This window comes from Equus przewalskii, chromosome 15 (genome assembly GCF_037783145.1).
Source record: "Equus przewalskii isolate Varuska chromosome 15, EquPr2, whole genome shotgun sequence".
NCBI classification, from domain to species: Eukaryota; Metazoa; Chordata; class Mammalia; order Perissodactyla; family Equidae; genus Equus; species Equus przewalskii.
Genome location: NC_091845.1, coordinates 44,546,901 through 44,563,849, shown reverse-complemented (window position 1 = coordinate 44,563,849; position 16,949 = coordinate 44,546,901). Strand labels below are relative to the sequence as shown.

At 46.2% G+C, this 16,949-nt stretch overlaps 1 long non-coding RNA gene across 1 annotated transcript; it reads right to left on the bottom strand.

The window, feature by feature from the left end:
- Window positions 1-1,132: 1,132 nt before the first annotated feature.
- LOC103553761 (uncharacterized) lies at window positions 1,133-16,949 on the bottom strand. The gene is made up of 3 exons (XR_545544.2): window positions 16,800-16,949; window positions 6,440-6,501; window positions 1,133-1,238 (listed from the first exon to the last, which is right to left on the bottom strand). It is a non-coding gene; the product is annotated as an uncharacterized lncRNA (long non-coding RNA).

Below are 16,949 nucleotides of genomic sequence, written 5' to 3'. Positions count from 1 at the left end.
TTACCCAGATTATGTTTGCAGATGGAAAGGTGGGAGGTCGAACCCCACATAACAAAACAAGAAGCAGCTTCACTTTTAAGGATAAAACCTAAAATCAACAATGGTAAAACTAAGAATGATTAATGCGGCCCCTGTTCCCCCTGTAGCCAAAATCACACAGTTAAAGATTTACCAGGAACAACTTAAGAAAAGGCCATGAGGGGATCATTTACCATTTCTGTTCTAGATAGTTTATGAACACGGGCACAAATGTTCTGTAACGGATTTCCTCAAGCTGCATTGTGAGCTACGCCAGCCAGAGAGTCACAGGGCGAGTGTTTCTGAGACGGTGGTGACTGCCATCTCCAGAGAAGCTGCCACCTGCTCTGAAGCCGTTGGCAGGTGCTGGCAGCACACAAGGCCCTGGACGTTTGATCTCCAATTTATTCTGTGTTGTTAGGACAACAAAGGAGGCTGAAGAGCAGAGTGACTCAGCATCTCCCCGTACTGTATTCCTCCCCATCTCTAGGCGCTATGCAGCTTTCAAGGGTCTATGCACTTAAATAATAATATTGCCAAGTGCCCAAGGTCTCAAACTGCGTGAGATACTAATGTGAGTATAAAAACACTGCCTGGCAAGTATGGCTGTCACGAGGAGACTCCTTTAAGAGAGCGTGTCTGCACTGGGGCATCTGGGAGGCAGAAAGGCAGTAGTTAGAGATAGAAGGTGCAGTCGCTGCCCATTCTATTAAATGTGATGTGCGTGGTTTCCAGACAGACGGGCATTTTTGAATCCTGCTCCTCTATTGGCTAAATGGAGCGGGGTTTGTGTGTGGATCAAAGATAAGTGACTTCTCCCTACTGGATATTTTCTTCTCACTCACTGGCATTGTTCAGAAGAGAAAGGTGGAATAAGGGCTGAATTTATTCACAGACAGGAGCTTCAAAGTTGAAACATCAAGGAAGCACCTCAAAACTTCAAAAACATCTTCCTACCTAAGTGCTCCAACATTTCATAGTTTCAAAAATCACAAGAAAAGGATGAATTATCCCAAAAGAGCAAATTTACTTTAATTTCCATTTAAATGCCTCAAAGCAAAAAGTCCAAGAGTTCCGACTCTTCTCCTACTGCTGTCAGGCAGGCTGGGAGCCCCTCATAATCTCCCCTCTTACTTTTCCATCTTGTGGTGAAAGTCTACTTCCCAGGCTGGCGGGGGCTGACAGGAATCAACGTGACAGTTGCCAGAGCACACCTATTGCTTCAGAAAAAAAGAAGTTGAACATTCATATCCAAACATCTCACCGGTTTACCACCCCATCACATGGATCTACAAACAAAAACTGGCTTTAAAACAAATGCCGTTGCAAAACAGTTTTGCAGGGTCTTAAAAAGTTACACATATACCTACCATATATTCCAGCTGTTCCATTCCTAGGTATTTATAAAAAAACAAAACATGTCCCCACAAAGACTTTCCATGAATGTTCACAGCAGCTTTATTTGTCATAGCTAAAAAGTGGAAGCAATCCAAATGTCCATCAATAATTAATAAGTATGGTATAAACAAAATAACTAAACAAATTGTGGTATATCCAATACAGTGGAATACTACTCAGCAATGTAAAAGGAGAAACTAGTGATATGAATAACAACATGGATGAATCAAAATAATTATGCCTAGTGAAAGAAGCCAGACAAAAGGGAATTTATATAAAACTTTAGAAAATGCTGACAAGTCTGTGGTGACTGAAAATAAATCAGCAGTTGCCTTTCTCCCAGGAAGGGTCCAGGGAGCCAGAAGGAGGGATCCCAAAAGGGTATGAAGAAACTTTTGGAGGTGATGGATATGCTCACTGTCTTGAATGTGGTGATGGTTTCATGTGCATATACAAACGTCAAGCCTTGTCCATTGTACACTTTAATATGTGTAGTTTACTATATCAACTATGCTTCAATCAAGCTGTTTAAAAAATTAAAGAAAAAATATGCCATGATGCAGTAACAGGGACTAGATATACACCCCTGCCTTAAACACTAAAATACTAGGAAAAATATGTGAAACAACCATTTTCAACACTGGACAACAGTCAAGGCAGGATCGTGAGCTCTGAGAGAAGGGAAACAAAGAGTGAGTCCTACCATGGTATCAGCTCCCTGCCTAGAGAGAGCCCAAAGGAAGCCTGGTGGTCTCACAGAGTTGAGGAGACAGAGGTTAGAGTGTGGGAGCCCACAGCAGCTCAAATTTTCAGGGCTGAGTACCAGAGAGGAGGGAGTTCTACACACAGAGAAAATTCCAGAGATTGTCAGGTAAAAACCGCAAGTCTTTAATCTCTGATTACTCACTACTTGTGAAGAAATTCCTTGAGGCAGAGAAAAGAACCACCTAAAAGGAGCAGATAGAGCAATTCCTGGAGTGCTTACTAGAAATAGTTGATATTCTCACCAGTGGAAGTGGAGACCTTGCAATATGTGGGTAGCATCCCAAGAAGGCTCTTGCCTCAATAACGGGGCTAAATTAGTCCCAGACTCAAGGCTGCTCTGGACCGAGCATAACAAAGCTTGAAAGCAAACCCTGAAAAGATCACACTGTTCCCAGGTAACCATGTGGCAGAGCAAAGTCCATCACTCTTTCAAGGAATAAAACAAAATCCAATACAAATACTGTAAAAACTTCATTGTCTGACATCCAATAGAAAATTACCAGACACGCAAAGCAGCAGGAGAATATAACTTGTAACCAGGAGAAAAAAATAGAAGTAGACCCAGAAAAGGGAGAGATGATGGAACTAGCAGGCAAGGATATTAAAATAACTATTATAAAGCTTATCAATAGATTGAAGAATGTTAAAGGAAAACATGAACTCAATTATGAGAGAAATAGCAGATATAAAATAAAATCAAAATGGAACTTCTGGAGGTGGAAAATCCAATATCTGAAAAACAAATAAATCATGAGCAACGATCATTATCTGGTTGATAGTGGGACTCACTCTCAGGTTGTCAAATGATAAGTGAATCATCACTTCCTTGGGGAAGCCTCGTTGGATGCAGCAGAGTCAATATTCTGTTGTGCTTTCACAGAGCTTCAACCTCCTCTTCAGAGCACTTGCCATAGTTACGATATTGCCATTATTGGTAGGACTACACAGTGCATGTCTGTCTACACTATAAGGTCCACGAGAGCAGGAGCACGTTTTTGCTTGCCTGTGTGCCATTGCCCAGACCAGTGCCAGGTATAAGGTACGGACGCAAATATATTTTGAAAGAATGAATGAACTCCTGTAATAGGCTCTGCCCTGGATTCGTTAGGCAGCTCTTGTTTAAAGCATCATCTCTGACTTCCTTCATCAGCATAGTGACGCTGTTTGACCATAGGCTACAGTTCTCACATAGCCTCATAAAACGCGCTGCCTGCAGGCACTGTTGAGTCCCGAGTTAAACGTGAACACACAATTCACTGAGTGACCTGGAGCAGGTTGCATAATGTCTCTGATCTTTAGGTTTCTCAGCTATTAAATGAGGATGTTGAAACGGATGATCTCTAAGAACTCTCCCAGCTCTGATGTTCCAGGATGCTACTGTGGTCTAGGCTCCAAAAATGCTCCTCCTCCTCCCGGAACCCTCACCTCCTAGAATCCATGCCCTTGTATATACTCTCCCTGAACTGAATCAGGGCTTTCTGTGTGACCAATAGCATAAGATGGGGAGAACAGTGTGTGACTTATGAAACTGTCATAAAGGGCATTGTGGCTTCTGCTGTGGCCTTTTGGATTGCTTGCTCCGGGGGACCCCAGCAGCCACGTCATGAGAATACTCAAGTATCCCTGGGGAGAGGTCCTCATGAAGAGAAACTAAGGCCTCCTGCCAACAGCCATGTGAGTGCGCCATCTTGGAATCAGATCCTCCAGCTCCAGTCAGACCTTCAGTTGACTGCAGCCCCAGCCAACATCTGACCTTAACTTCATGAGAGACCTGAGCCCCATCCAGCCAGCCAGGCTGCTCCTGAATTCCTGACCCGCTGGAACTGTGAGAGATGATAATTGTTCACTGATGTTTTAAATCACTAAGTTTTGGAGTAACTTGTTATGCAGCGGTAGATAACTAGTATACTGGTGCTGAGAGCCGTCCCTCCTTCCCTCTTTAATTCCTTCTGGTGTGAAGAATACTCTAACCACTGCATAAGCTAAATCTCCCAAACGGAAATCTTTCCTAATTTGGGAACCAAGTTGGGGGCCTGGAATTTAGACCAAGGTCTCAAGGAATATAGAAACCCCTCTTTCCTTGGCCCCAGGACACCTGATGCCACCCCATTTGGGTGGCCTCTGGACACATTTCCTGCTCTTCTGAATGAGTTTTCCAAGTCCCATAATCCATTTTGAATGTACTAATAGCACCTGTGGGCACATAGCAGGTGTTAAATAAATATTATTTGCTGTCTTGGTCCAGTTCTTCCAGAAAGTAGAACCCAAGAAAGGATTAACATTCTAATAATTTAGTTAAAAGTTGAGAGGCAAGAGCAATGGAGATGAGGGAAAAAAAGAAAGTGAGACAAGAGAAGTCATGCAATGGAACACACTGACGGCCTCTGCTCAAGGAGAGCAGAGAGGGAACAGCAGGTTCGCTGAGCATGGGGCTTCTCTGGAAAGGCTGCAAGGAGGAATCATGATCCAGTGCCCTTCACAGGAGAAAGGGAGGTGGAGGAATTTATCCGCCCTGCTCCCACCTTCTATCTCCTAGGTCCATATGCATCCCCTGGGGAATTAGCGCCTCTGGTTTATCCAACCCCTGATGGCTGCTCAGGAAGTCAGATCCCACAGCCCATGGTGAGGTTCAGTGGAGGGCATCCCAGAGCGAGTGGGGCACCAGCAGGGGAGAAAACAAAGTCATTGAGCAACCTGAGAAGACATACAAGATGTGTGTCCCCCGCAGGTCCCTTCTTGGTCCCTTTTCTAATTCCTCAGGTACTAACTTGCCAGCACAGCCATGGGAAGGCCTGGATTCTCCTGTTGACTGCATCCGTTCCTCAAATGTGTAGTGTGGGTGGAGATACAGTGACGCTGCATGTTAATGTGAGCCGACCCTTGCAGGCTTCACGACAGATGGACACACTCAAATCCCGGCATGCAAAGTGCAAGACTTCCTCTTTCTTCAGCCGCCTAGGAGGGAGATCTTAGCTCTCAGCGGAGGGGTCTCTGAGACAGTAGCATTCACCCACTGGCTTAGAAAATGCAATTTAATGGAATAGAACTGGAGCTTTTGAGCCGTCACCAGGCTGTTTTAGACAAAATTAAAAGGCCCTAAAGCGCTTGTTTTTTTGCTAAGAAGAGAAGTGTTTCCTCTCAAGAGTTCTCCAAACTTCTTAGAAGCAAACCTGGGAAAGTGGCTGTGAGCAGGAGATGGAGGCCCCATCAGTCCCTCAGAATTCCGGTGTGATAAGAGGAACAGTCCAGCGCTCACTAACAGAGGAGGATGGATGATTGGATGGATGGGTAAATGGGTAGATGGGTGGTGGAAGTGTGGGTGAAGGAGTGGGTGAGGTAGCTGCTCAGTTGTGTGGACATCTGAGAAACATTGCCCAGGCATCCGACATGCTTACATGCCCCTTTTCCAACAGGCGATCAAGGAAATCATTGCTGTGGGTTTTTACTGTCTTGAATCAGTCTCTCCAACGTGCATTTTTCCTGTCCCTGACACAGCCACCCGCTCCGATCCCCCATCCTTCTGGCTTGTTATCAGTTCCACACTGTCTCTTTGCATTAAAGTGACAAGAAGCAGCACAAAGCTGACGACAGGAGGCTAGAGCTGTAATTTGCACTGACATTCACTGGTGTTATCCACTTATTGCCTGGTAAGCCAAATAGGATGTTTGTCTGATTTTGATCCCAGGAAGAGAAATGACAACCCTGCTCTACTCCTACCACTCAAAACAAAGCACCAGGCTGGTCCTCAGTCCTGAGTCGGGCCTGGCAATGCCCACCGGCATGACGTGGGTCTTCAGTTTCATCTTTCTTCTGGCTGAAATTGCCTTTCAGGCCTGACATACAGCAAACACTGGATGTGGGGGGGCTGGGGGGGGGGGGTCGCGTAGACCATGGACACATGGCTAGGGATGGGCGCACACCATGCTATCCTCTCAGTCAGTGACCGTATCTCTCACAGGTTGCTCAGGGCCCTCAAAGGACTCTGGGAGAACTAAGTGCCCCTGGGAAGTCAGACCCCAGCTGAAAACACCTCAGCAGCTCTCCTTCTGCCTCCCCAATCCCTCTCTTGAAACTCTCCCAGCTGTAAGAGAAGCGAGGCTGAATGACAGGCTCCTGAGCAGCAGCATCAAGCAGTCAGCCTGTGGGCATGGCCTGCTGCTCAGTTTACAAGGCCCAGGACAAGATGAAAACATGGGACCCCTTGTTCAAAAAAGCAGGAAAAAGTGTCATTAAAGGTACTAAAATATAAGACGTTTACCTTTCTTCTGTGGTCTCTCTCTGCCTCGTCGTGGTGTTTTTCATTTGCTGTACAATGCTGTTCTAAAATAAAAAAATAGAAATATTAGCGTGAATTTTACCATTCCTCTGTCTATTATGCAATGACAGTTTTAAACGCACATAAAAGAGTATTCAAATCAGATGCGGAATCACCAAAATGACACAATTTGTATTTCCTAACTCATACCTGCATATATATTTCTCTCCTATCAGAACAATGGAAAAGCTGAGTAATTTCTTATTTCACTTCTTGATATACACACATTCTACCGACGCTCTCTTACCTTCATCCTACTGGCGAGACAGGAAGGACTGAAAAGAAAAGAAACTATGGTTTCCCTATCTTTCCCTTTCGTTCTATGTCATCATTTTCCACCTAAATTGTTGGTTACTAGAGGGAAGTCATGTAAGAATATGACAGGGCTCTTCGGCATTTCTTAGGACACCACTGTCTTCTTTCTGCATTTAAGGCAAGTTGTGGTTGAACAGAAAGTATGGCCTCTGGGCTGTCTGTGGTGTCCCCCCCACTGTGCCCCCACTTAGCCTGTCGTACAGGTAACACACTTCCCTTATACTGCCTTTGGGTCTCACTGAATTCTTGCGCAATGTGGGTCGCCTGGGATTCTGTGCTCATGGGACATGGCAAACACTATATGAGATGGGGCAGCAAGGAATGGCGGACATGCATATTGCTCACACATCTCTGCTCACATGCACGCTCTATTGTCTCATTGACTTCACTTACAAAACTCAAGTTCAAAGATAAAATTAATGAGAATTTCAAGATGACAATGGCAAAGCCTTAGACTAAATGTGAGACCCCTCTGAGTGTGGGGGCCCTGTGCAACCACGAAGATCTCACCCCCATGAAGCTGGCCCTACGTGTCAGGAGGATGGGCTCTAAGAGCTAACACTAGAGAGTGCCTACCGTGACCAGGCACTGGTTCAAACGCTTTATGTGTATTAACTCATTGAATCCCCTTTATAACCCCATATAGCAGGTAAGTTATTATCCCATTTTTCAGGTACAAAACTTAAGGCACTAGGAGGTTAAATGACTTGCCCAGAGTCACAGAACATGCCACTGGCACAGCCGAGAGGCAGACCCAAGCAGTCTGGCCCTAGAGTCCATGCCCTTGACCACTTGGCTAAGCTGCTTCTCAGGATAAATCCTGGAAAGACTTAAGGGGGAAGTCACACATTTCTCTTTCCCCTTGCATCTGTATTCAGGTCTGTACATCGGGGTCGGTGTCTTTCCCTTCAAGTGGGAATTCCTAACTCCTTTAAAACTTAAGTTTTGCTCAAGCCCAGGTCAAGGGGCTTAGGACGTTTTAAAGATAATGAGGTGGGCTGAAATTCACACTGGGAGGTCTTGGACAGGGCTGGGTCCAAATAAGTTGGTGGTGGGGGCAGCTTCGGGTCTGAGGAAGCGTCCTGCTCCCAGCTGCTGTTAGACTCCGGAGTGGGGGAGTTTTGCAAAGTTAAGTGCCTGGTTTGGTTTTTCCTGTCCTTTAGTAAATGGTGCGTGCACACAAACACACACAGACATGACCCAGCTCTGCCTCCAGGCCACATTCTTAGAAACTATGTCCCTTTACCACCCCCAAGTCTCATCTTTCTCAGTGTGACTCAAAAGCATTCCCCACCCGATGCCTGGAAAGGCGTTGCCCAGCAGGTTCACCAGGTCAAAGGAAAAGCCCTTTGCATCCGAACACCGGCCTACACACGTCAGCTAGGAGGAAGGACAGCCAGGAGGAGGGAAGTGACAACTCCCTACTGGTGCTGTGTAGGTAGGAGAGGGCAGGGAGGGCAGAGGGTCACGGAAGGGAAGGAAGGCCTTGGGGAACGCACAGAGGAGGGAAGCGCAAGATCAGATAAGCGCAAGATCAGATAAGCACTTTGCACAGGTCCCTGCAAGATGAGGGGACGGATGCGATGCCCAGTGGCTTTACATCAGCCCTAAATGGTTTGTCAGTCACTGAACAATCTATTCCTGTCCAGTCATCTCTATGACCCAGAACGCTAGTGATTTTTTCTCTGAAGTAGTATGTGCCATCCAAATAAGGGTTATGTCAGATGGGAGCTGTGTCTCCCCTCTCTTAGCATGCAGGTTACAGACAGAGATTCCCAGTCCCACCTACCATAAAGACTTCTGTATCATGACACATTAATACACAGTTTTGAGGTTTTTTTCCTTAAACCTTCCTGCAGAGACAAACTTAAATGTCCCATCATTTAGGAATTAAAAACAAAAAGTATAACATAGCTGGATATTGACTACTACAGATCAGATGCCTGGGCTTGAAGAAAGGACATCAATGTGGGGAGGCTGGGGCTTAAAGCCATGTTTCCATCATTCTGATAACAGCAGTCACAGCTTCTCGCCACGGTTGCTTTTCATTTTCCAGAACACAGAATGTCTTCCTCTGCTTTCTTTCCATCTTCCATGGTACGGTGCCTTTAGGGGAATCTTGCTTAACAGCAACAGCAGGGGGCAGAGCTCTCTTTCCTGTTTCCTTTTTGGGGTTGTAATGCTCTGTTTTTCTGGACATATTGTTTGGAGACCAACAGGCATGTATTTGATGCATGACACAAATGACATATGGTGATGTTAATGTCACACCATTGACAAAAGAAGACAAGGAGAAGGATCCGGCAGATGGGTCGGGGTTACATTTCATACTGTACACAGTTAATTGCTGACAGCTCAGAGCAAACAGCAGCACCTTTGTCCATGGAAAAGATGCTAAATTTTCTGTAATCTCAATCAAGAAGTCCCCAAGTGGCTATTTCAGGGACCTTCCCTACTTCTCAGGGAGTTTTCTTTTTCTTGGTTCTCTTTTTTCTCCTCAAAAATGCTGCTGGTCCCAGGGCTTAGGGACAGTAATTGTTGCTTCCTCTCAACATAAAGGTCAAGGTCCTTTGTTACATAGTTGGTTTTGTGGCCCAGATAAAGTCGGGCAGTGATCTCTGCTAAAGAGCAGTGGAAGATCACTCGCCCCCGGGTTGTCACATTTGGCTAGTCTGAGTGAGAAAAGGGGGCTAATGGTGTAAGAGCAAATGAAACCACACAATTATGGTCTCTTGCTCATCTTTTTAAAGACAGGCAAAAGACAGTCCGAAGTCAGACAATGGTGGGCCACGAAGGAAAGTTCAGGAAAAAAATCAGCCGTTTTCTTCTTTTGTTCATAGTTTTCTGTTAATGTCATTTTGAAGTGAAGTCTCCAGCAAAGATTCTGACACTATGACGATACAGTTTGTGTTTATAAAAGATGGAGAAGCTGCTTTCGCCCTGGCTGCTGATTTCTAGATTTCTTCTGGCTTTAACACAGGACAGCTGGGGTGTTGAATGCCAAGCAGGTGGAGGTTGACCCCTGGCTGGCTGGCCCCATCGCTGTGTTAATCTCCAACCAGGTAGGCAGCATCACTTGGCTGTATGGCCATCATGGATACTCCTTTCAGGTGGTTGTGGGTTGCCACGGAAACAAGGAAGTCTTAATGTTAAGAATAATTTTCTCCTTGATGGAAACAGTCTCTCTCCAAAGGAAAGTTAACTTGGAAACCATTCGAGTCCTCCCCAGTTGCTGTCCCCACCCCACCCCCGCCGTACTTTCTTTTGCTTGCCTAGAGGTCTTAATTTTGATGATCTATGAGGTGTCAGCCAGAAGGTCTTGTGCTCTGCTGCGAAGCACTATAAAAAGGCAGATGTATGACTGTGTCATCCACAAATACCCTAGAAAGTTAAGTGTTATACCAATGTTGATAATAAATGTTTTCCTCCGAAGTAGGTTACGGCAGTATCACCAGAGCCCTCTAAAATACAACACACCGATAAAATCTCAGGGAACTCAGGGACACCTAACCCTGCCATTGTCCTTATAAGACAGTCAGGAAAAGTTATTAAATGCCATTCCATCTTGTTTGCCTGAAAACCTTGAATGAAAAGAGGGACAGCCCCTCCAAACATCAGAACTTGATCTCTACAAATGGGAAGCCTTGGGACCAGAAAGCCCCAGGGAATTCAGAAATGACTCTTTAAAAATCTTTTTGAGGAAACATGGCCATTGACCTATCCCATTGACTCAGCCCCCAGCCCCAACACACACCACTCCGCCACCTTGATCTAAATGGAGGAAGGCAGAGAAACACTCTGATCTAGGTCCTGCCTGACCTTCCATCATAGGCTGCTGCCTCAGTCATTTAGCAGCTACCGGTCTTGACTCCTGGCTCCTGCAGGGGTTTGTCTGAAGAAAGTCCCCAGGTGGGGAGCCTCTAAGAAGGGCCACATGCTTGTGCGCATAAGAATTTGAAGCTTACTTTGCAATGATCCACAGTTGTGCTGTCTTTGCAAGAGAAAATTCCAAGCTGAAATTCTATATTCTGGCCCCCGTGGATGTAAAGTCTTGACTGTTCCTCATTTTTCTATTGCTTCTCACCCAGTAGTAAGATTGGTCATTTTTGTTACTGTTACTGTTACTGTTTTCTATTAGAAGGTCCTTCTTGGAGCAGGATAAAGAGTCAGCATCACTGGGCAAATGAGCCATGGTCAAGAATTTGAAATGCTCTGGTTTCAAGCTGCGGTCTCCAGAAGCAGATCTTGAGAGAAGAGTCTAGCAAAAATGACTCATTAGGAAGTGTTCCTGGTGTTCTAAGTGTTCCGTAGGGTGTGGAAACAGGACTGAGAAGGGAAAGAGAACAAGCAAGGGGATGATGTCAAACCAAGCCCCTGGGAGGGTAATGTCGGCACAGTTCCTCAGGGGCACGGTGGTGGTGACGCCTAAGTGTCACTGTCAGGGATGAGGGAGTTGGAGAGTTTCTAGCTCTGCACCCCTCAGTCATTAGTTAAGGGCTACAGGGGCGGGACATATGGGCGTGCAGCCAAAGATGTTCCAGTAGCCTGTGGGTCATCCTCTGACACGGAGACGCCAGGGCTGCTGGGCCTGGAAGCACCAGGAGAGCTCACGTGCCCAGAAATGGCAAAATGATCCAAGGGGACTTTGACGTAGGACTGACAGCAGCTGCCCCACACCCATCCACAAGAAAATAAAGCAAAAGCAGGAACCCAAAGTTTCCTTCCAGATTCATTCATTTATCTATCGCTCATTTAGCAAATATTTCTTGAGCACCTGCTGTGCTCCAGTCATTGTGCTACCTGCTGGAGGTTAACACCAAGACGGCGACGAACAAGAAGCCAGCACTGACCTTGTCGTTGACAGGCCAGCAGTGTGATGGAGTTGGGTGGGGAACTTCTATCTGAATGCCCGTCACCCGGCTCAGATTTGAAGCAGTAATTGCTAGCTTCTGTCTAGGCCTGTTCCATGAAGGGCCAACCCTTCTACCTCAAAGAAGCTCTCTGTACAATTACATAACCCAGGGGTTATGGGGCTGTGCTGCTGAATGTTAATAGGGCACCTAGAGATCCCTGGATGAAAAGCACAACATGACAGCAAGGTATTATTAGTAATAAAGTGGTGTTTAGTAATACCAAAATAAACAAGCTGACGCAGAAGTTTTGCTCTGTATTCGGAGGAGTGTTCCGGGTCTCCAGGCCCTTTATCTAAGAATCAAATGCTCCCAACAGCTATGAAACACTCCTGTCCTGGTTTGTCTAAGGGCCGGAGCATTTTCCTGGCATCCGCACTTTGGTGAGTGCCCTGCTGATTCCAAGGAGTGTGGCTGCGTGGGCGGTGTGTCAGCAGCGGCCCAGGCAGATGGGTTACATAAGGTCACATCCATCTATTGCCCATGACCCACGGGCCAGGAGGGAGGAAAAGGGATTGGAGTGAGTGGAGACTAAGAGCAAAATATTTCTCATTTGTCAGGTCAAACGGGTTAGGAAAAGTGCAAGCAGTCTTCCTGCCCCTCCTTTCCTAGGACCAAAGACTTGAAGGTAGGTAGATAAAATAAAATATAAATATAAAAATGCGGATAATATGTATGGCATCCAGTTAAATTCCAACTTCAGATAACCAATGAATACCTTTTTAAGTATCAGCACGGTCCAACTATCTCATGAGATTTACTAAAACATTATTCGTTGTTCATCTGAAATTCAGCATCTGGCGACCCTACCCCCAAGGGCTTCTCCAGGAGGACTTAGCTCCTTCCATTCCCTGCCCAGGTGAGAAACGGAAGGCCAGACAACTACGGTAGACTCCATTTCAAGCCACGTGGGGGGTTCAGCTCTCTCCAATCCAGCCGTTTATCTGAACTCAACTAAAGTTGCTTTTTAAGATTCTTAGCCGTTCCTGGGATTAGAAATGTCGACCCCAAACTATTCTTCAAGTCACTTTAAACCCCCTAGTGCCAAGCATAATGCCCAGCCTCCCTTGAGAGGACAGCAGGCAAACTGTGTTTATGGGCAGGAAAATGGTGGCAGAGAAATGACCAAGGTAAGGATCCCTTAGCAGGGCCTCCAATTCCAGAATTTCTCTCTCAAATGTAACTCCTTAGTTTTTCAGTCTGTGAGGGGTTTGCCTTAAGCTTATGAAGAAGTTAAACAACGTTTTACTTTTTCAAACTACAAGAACGAAAAGCTCTCTAAAATTAAATGCCGCGGGCTCACTTACAGTCACAGAGAAGTATAACCATCGCCAAACCCCAAATTTGTCAGCACCTTTTTCCTGGCATAGCACTTTCCCAGCAGTTACTTCATCTGCGCCTCAGCACAGTCTTGCGGGCAGGCAACACAAATGTTATCCAGCCCTTTGGCAGGTAGGGCAGGTCAGGACAACACAGGTCTAAGGGCCTGTACTGGGTGATGGGAGTGGTGACAGAAACCTCATTTGTGGCTCTGGTTCTTCCCATCTGAACAAGCTTGTTAGGATGTAAACTGGAGCCAGATTCTGGATTTTAGAGTCAAGGTCTGGGAGAGGCCGTTGAAGGATTCCAGGCCGTGGCTTTCATAGTGTACCTGGTAGAGGCCACAAAGTCATTCCATAAATCTTTATAGAACAGGAATGACGTGCCAGGCACATTCCAGTGCCGGGGACACAGCTGGGAAAGGTGGACAAGCTTCTGGCCTTCGTGGGGCTTACGTTCTGCAGGTGGCGTCAGATGGTGACAAGTGCTCTGAAGATGGGGATGGAAGGAACAGGTGGGAGGCGGGGCTGCTTATGGAGGGTGAACAGGAAGCTCTTTCTGGAGAGGAGTTGCCTGAACAGCGGGTCTCATGTCCCATCTGGGGCCCAGCTTTGCAGGCAGAGTGGCTGCAGGGTTCCAAGGTGGGAACGAGTTGGTGTTTGAGAGATGGTGGGGAGGCCAGCGTGTCAGGCAAGCTGGCGAGCAGGGAGACGAGGTCGGAGCACCAGGCTGCTCAGGCCGTGGTTGGGAGTTTGGATATTATTTGACTTGTGATGGGGAAGCTGCTGGAAAGCAAATCTTAGCCCAGGTTCTCACCTTTTCCTGTAAAGATCAAGAAAGAAAGAGGATGTGGGCTCAGGCACAGACTGGGGCAAGTGGAGAGCACACGGAGACCTCACAGATGGCGGCCAGGTGTGCCCCTTTTGAGGAGCTTTGGTTTCTGGAAGTGGGCAGGTGAGGCCCTGGCTGCTCCCTCCTTATAAAGGTTGGTTCGTGGATCTTGGGGTTTTCCAAGGATGTAAAATTCTATTCCCTGAAGTTTCCTGTGCTTCTCCAGAGACCTAGAAGGGGCCCTGATAAGGTTTCAGACCCCGCAGTGGTAAGTTTTAGGCCCTGACAGCCTTTTGATACAGGCTGGGGTGGCCCAGTCACCCCACATAGACTGCTAAGAAGAGACAGTCCAAGACTGACCCAGGGGTGAACAGAGCTGGGCCCTGGCACAGAGGCTGAGCATTTTATATACCTAACTCCTTGGACTTGGGAGAAGGTCAATCTGGCACCTTGTTCAGAGGCCAGATTAAAACATTTGGACTGGGGGCTGGCCCACTGGTGTAGTAGTTTAGTTTGCACGCTCCACTTTGGCAGCCTGGGATTTGCAGGTTCAGATCCTGGGCACAGACCTACACACCACTCATCAAGCCATGCTGTGGTAGCATCCCACATATAAAGTAGAGGAAGATTGGCACAGATGTTAGCTCAGGGCCAATCTTCCTCACACACACACAAAACAAACAAACCACATTTAGACCAGTGGTTCTCAAAGTGTGGTCCCCAGACCAGCAGCCTCAGCATCAAGTAGGATCTTGTCAAAAATGCTAAATCAGAAACTCTGGGGGTAGAGCTCAGCTCTCTGTGTTTTAATAAGCACTCCAGACGATTCTGATACTCAATAAAGTCTCAGAACTATGGCTTAGGAGAAAGCTGTTAAATAAGACAGTTAAACAAATAAGCCTGCGTTAGTTGAGACTTGGCTCTCAGTGTAAAGTCAAACCAGTTCAAAAGCAGAATCCTTCAGGGCACGGGGATGTGTGACGTAGTCTCTGTCAAAAACCCAGCCAACCACAGAGCCTGATATCAGTTACAACTTCTCCATCCAACAAAACTCCATCATGAAATGTGTAGTAAGGAACGAACTCTGGTTATTTCTCCCAACCAGGTTCCAAGGCCCTAATTTATTCTTGGTGCCCTTTGCGTGCTCCCGAGGCGTTCATTCATTCATTCATTCCCACACTCTTAGCCACTGAAGATACAAAGATAATAAAATGCCATCGCCGCCCTCGAGTAGCTGGTATCAAGGAGAGGAGAATGACTTGTGAATGAAGAGTACAATGCAGGGAAATCGGTACCACAGGAGCGCTCCAGGTTGAGGTGGGGCTCCGCACACAGAGAAGGAAAGGAAGGAGGAGGTCTCCGCCAGGCCAAGAGGAAAGAAACACAGCAGCATGGCAGGGCGTAGTTCAGGCTAGTGGCTGAGTCGAATCATGACACAGTCAGATGGGAAAGCTCCAGTTCGCATCCCTCCCTTCTGCCTGAGAACACAGTTGCCTGTAGAGTCTAAACACACCGCCATGGCCACCAGCATGTGCCTGAGGTGCAGAGGGGAGACTGGAGTGGAGAGGGCGCCGCTGGCAGCCGCAGCTCCCATGCTGCTGACCAGGGGCTGCGTTCCCAGCTCCTTCTTCTGAGCAAAGTTTTCACCGGCTGGTCGGCCAGCTCCCAAGCCCAGGACTGCCTCCCCAGTACGATCACCCTAACAGGCCCTCCCAAACATCACTTCCACCCTAGAATTTTGTTCATTTGAAAGTACTTTCAATTGAGCAAAGAAGGACCTGGAATAAACGCCCTGTCCCTGTAGTCACAGCTTCGACTCTAGGCCTTAGCATACAGCCTCAGTGATGCCCCTCGTACCCACCCACAGTGGGCCCCCTTTAATCACTCATTCATTCGAAACTACTTATTATGCCAGGCCCTTACCCAAACGCTCCCCCTGAGTCATCCTGTTACTGATGGTTAACAATTATGTGGGAATTTTTAGCCTCACTACTAATCAAAAATGTGACAATGAACTACTATTTTTCACCTATCAAATTAGCAATACTTTATTTTAAAGAAAATACTCAGTGCCAGTGAAGAGGCTCTGAGATGGGCACCTGTAACACTGTCATTGTAACAGAAATTGGGACTTCCTTTCTGGAAAGCAATTTGACAGTATGTATCAAAAACTATTTAAATGTTAAAACTCATTTATCCAGGGCCGGTTCCGTGGCCAAGTGGTTAAGTTCGCGCATTCCGCTGCAGTGGCCCAGGGTTCGGATCCTGGGCGCCGACATGGCACCACTTGTCAGGCCACGTTGAGGCGGCGTCCCACATCCCACAACTAGAAGGACCTGCAACTAAGATATACAACTGTGTACATGGGGGGGTTGGGGAGATAAAGCAGGAAAAAAAAACCTCATTAATCCAGCAAGTTTATCGAGAAGTTATCATGGATTTACACAAATATTTACACTAGCTACCATTTTTGAAGCACATACCATGTGCCATGTACTAGATACATAAATTATCTCTCTTACCAACAAATATGTTCACCAAAATTGCTTTTAATGGCAAAAAGTTAGAAACAAGCTGCATATACAATAATAGAGAAGGCTTAAACAAATTAGAATAAGTCCACAGAACATAATATTATGCTTTAAAAACTATATCTTTAAAGAATTTTAAATGCCATGAGAAATGTTCTTATGTATACATATGATTCTAACTTACAAAAATACATTATAAATATACATGGTTTCAAAATAACAGAGAAATAAGTCAAAATATTACTTTGTAGAACGGGAACTTTGTTTTTTAATGCTTTTTGCGTATTCCTACTTTCTACAATTGGCCTGTATCCCTTTCATAATGAAAAGGTTATAAAAATTAAAACACACACACACGCACACGCACACACACACGCACACGCACACATGACTGACCCCTGGGTGGAAGGAACTCCTTCTCTCATTCTTCTTCAGACAGCTGTCTCCTGATCCAATCGTGGTGAGTCACTCACCACGTCTGAGTTTTTATTTTCTCTTTGCAAAATGGACGTGATAATCCTGGCCTCTTCACCTCACAAGATAGTT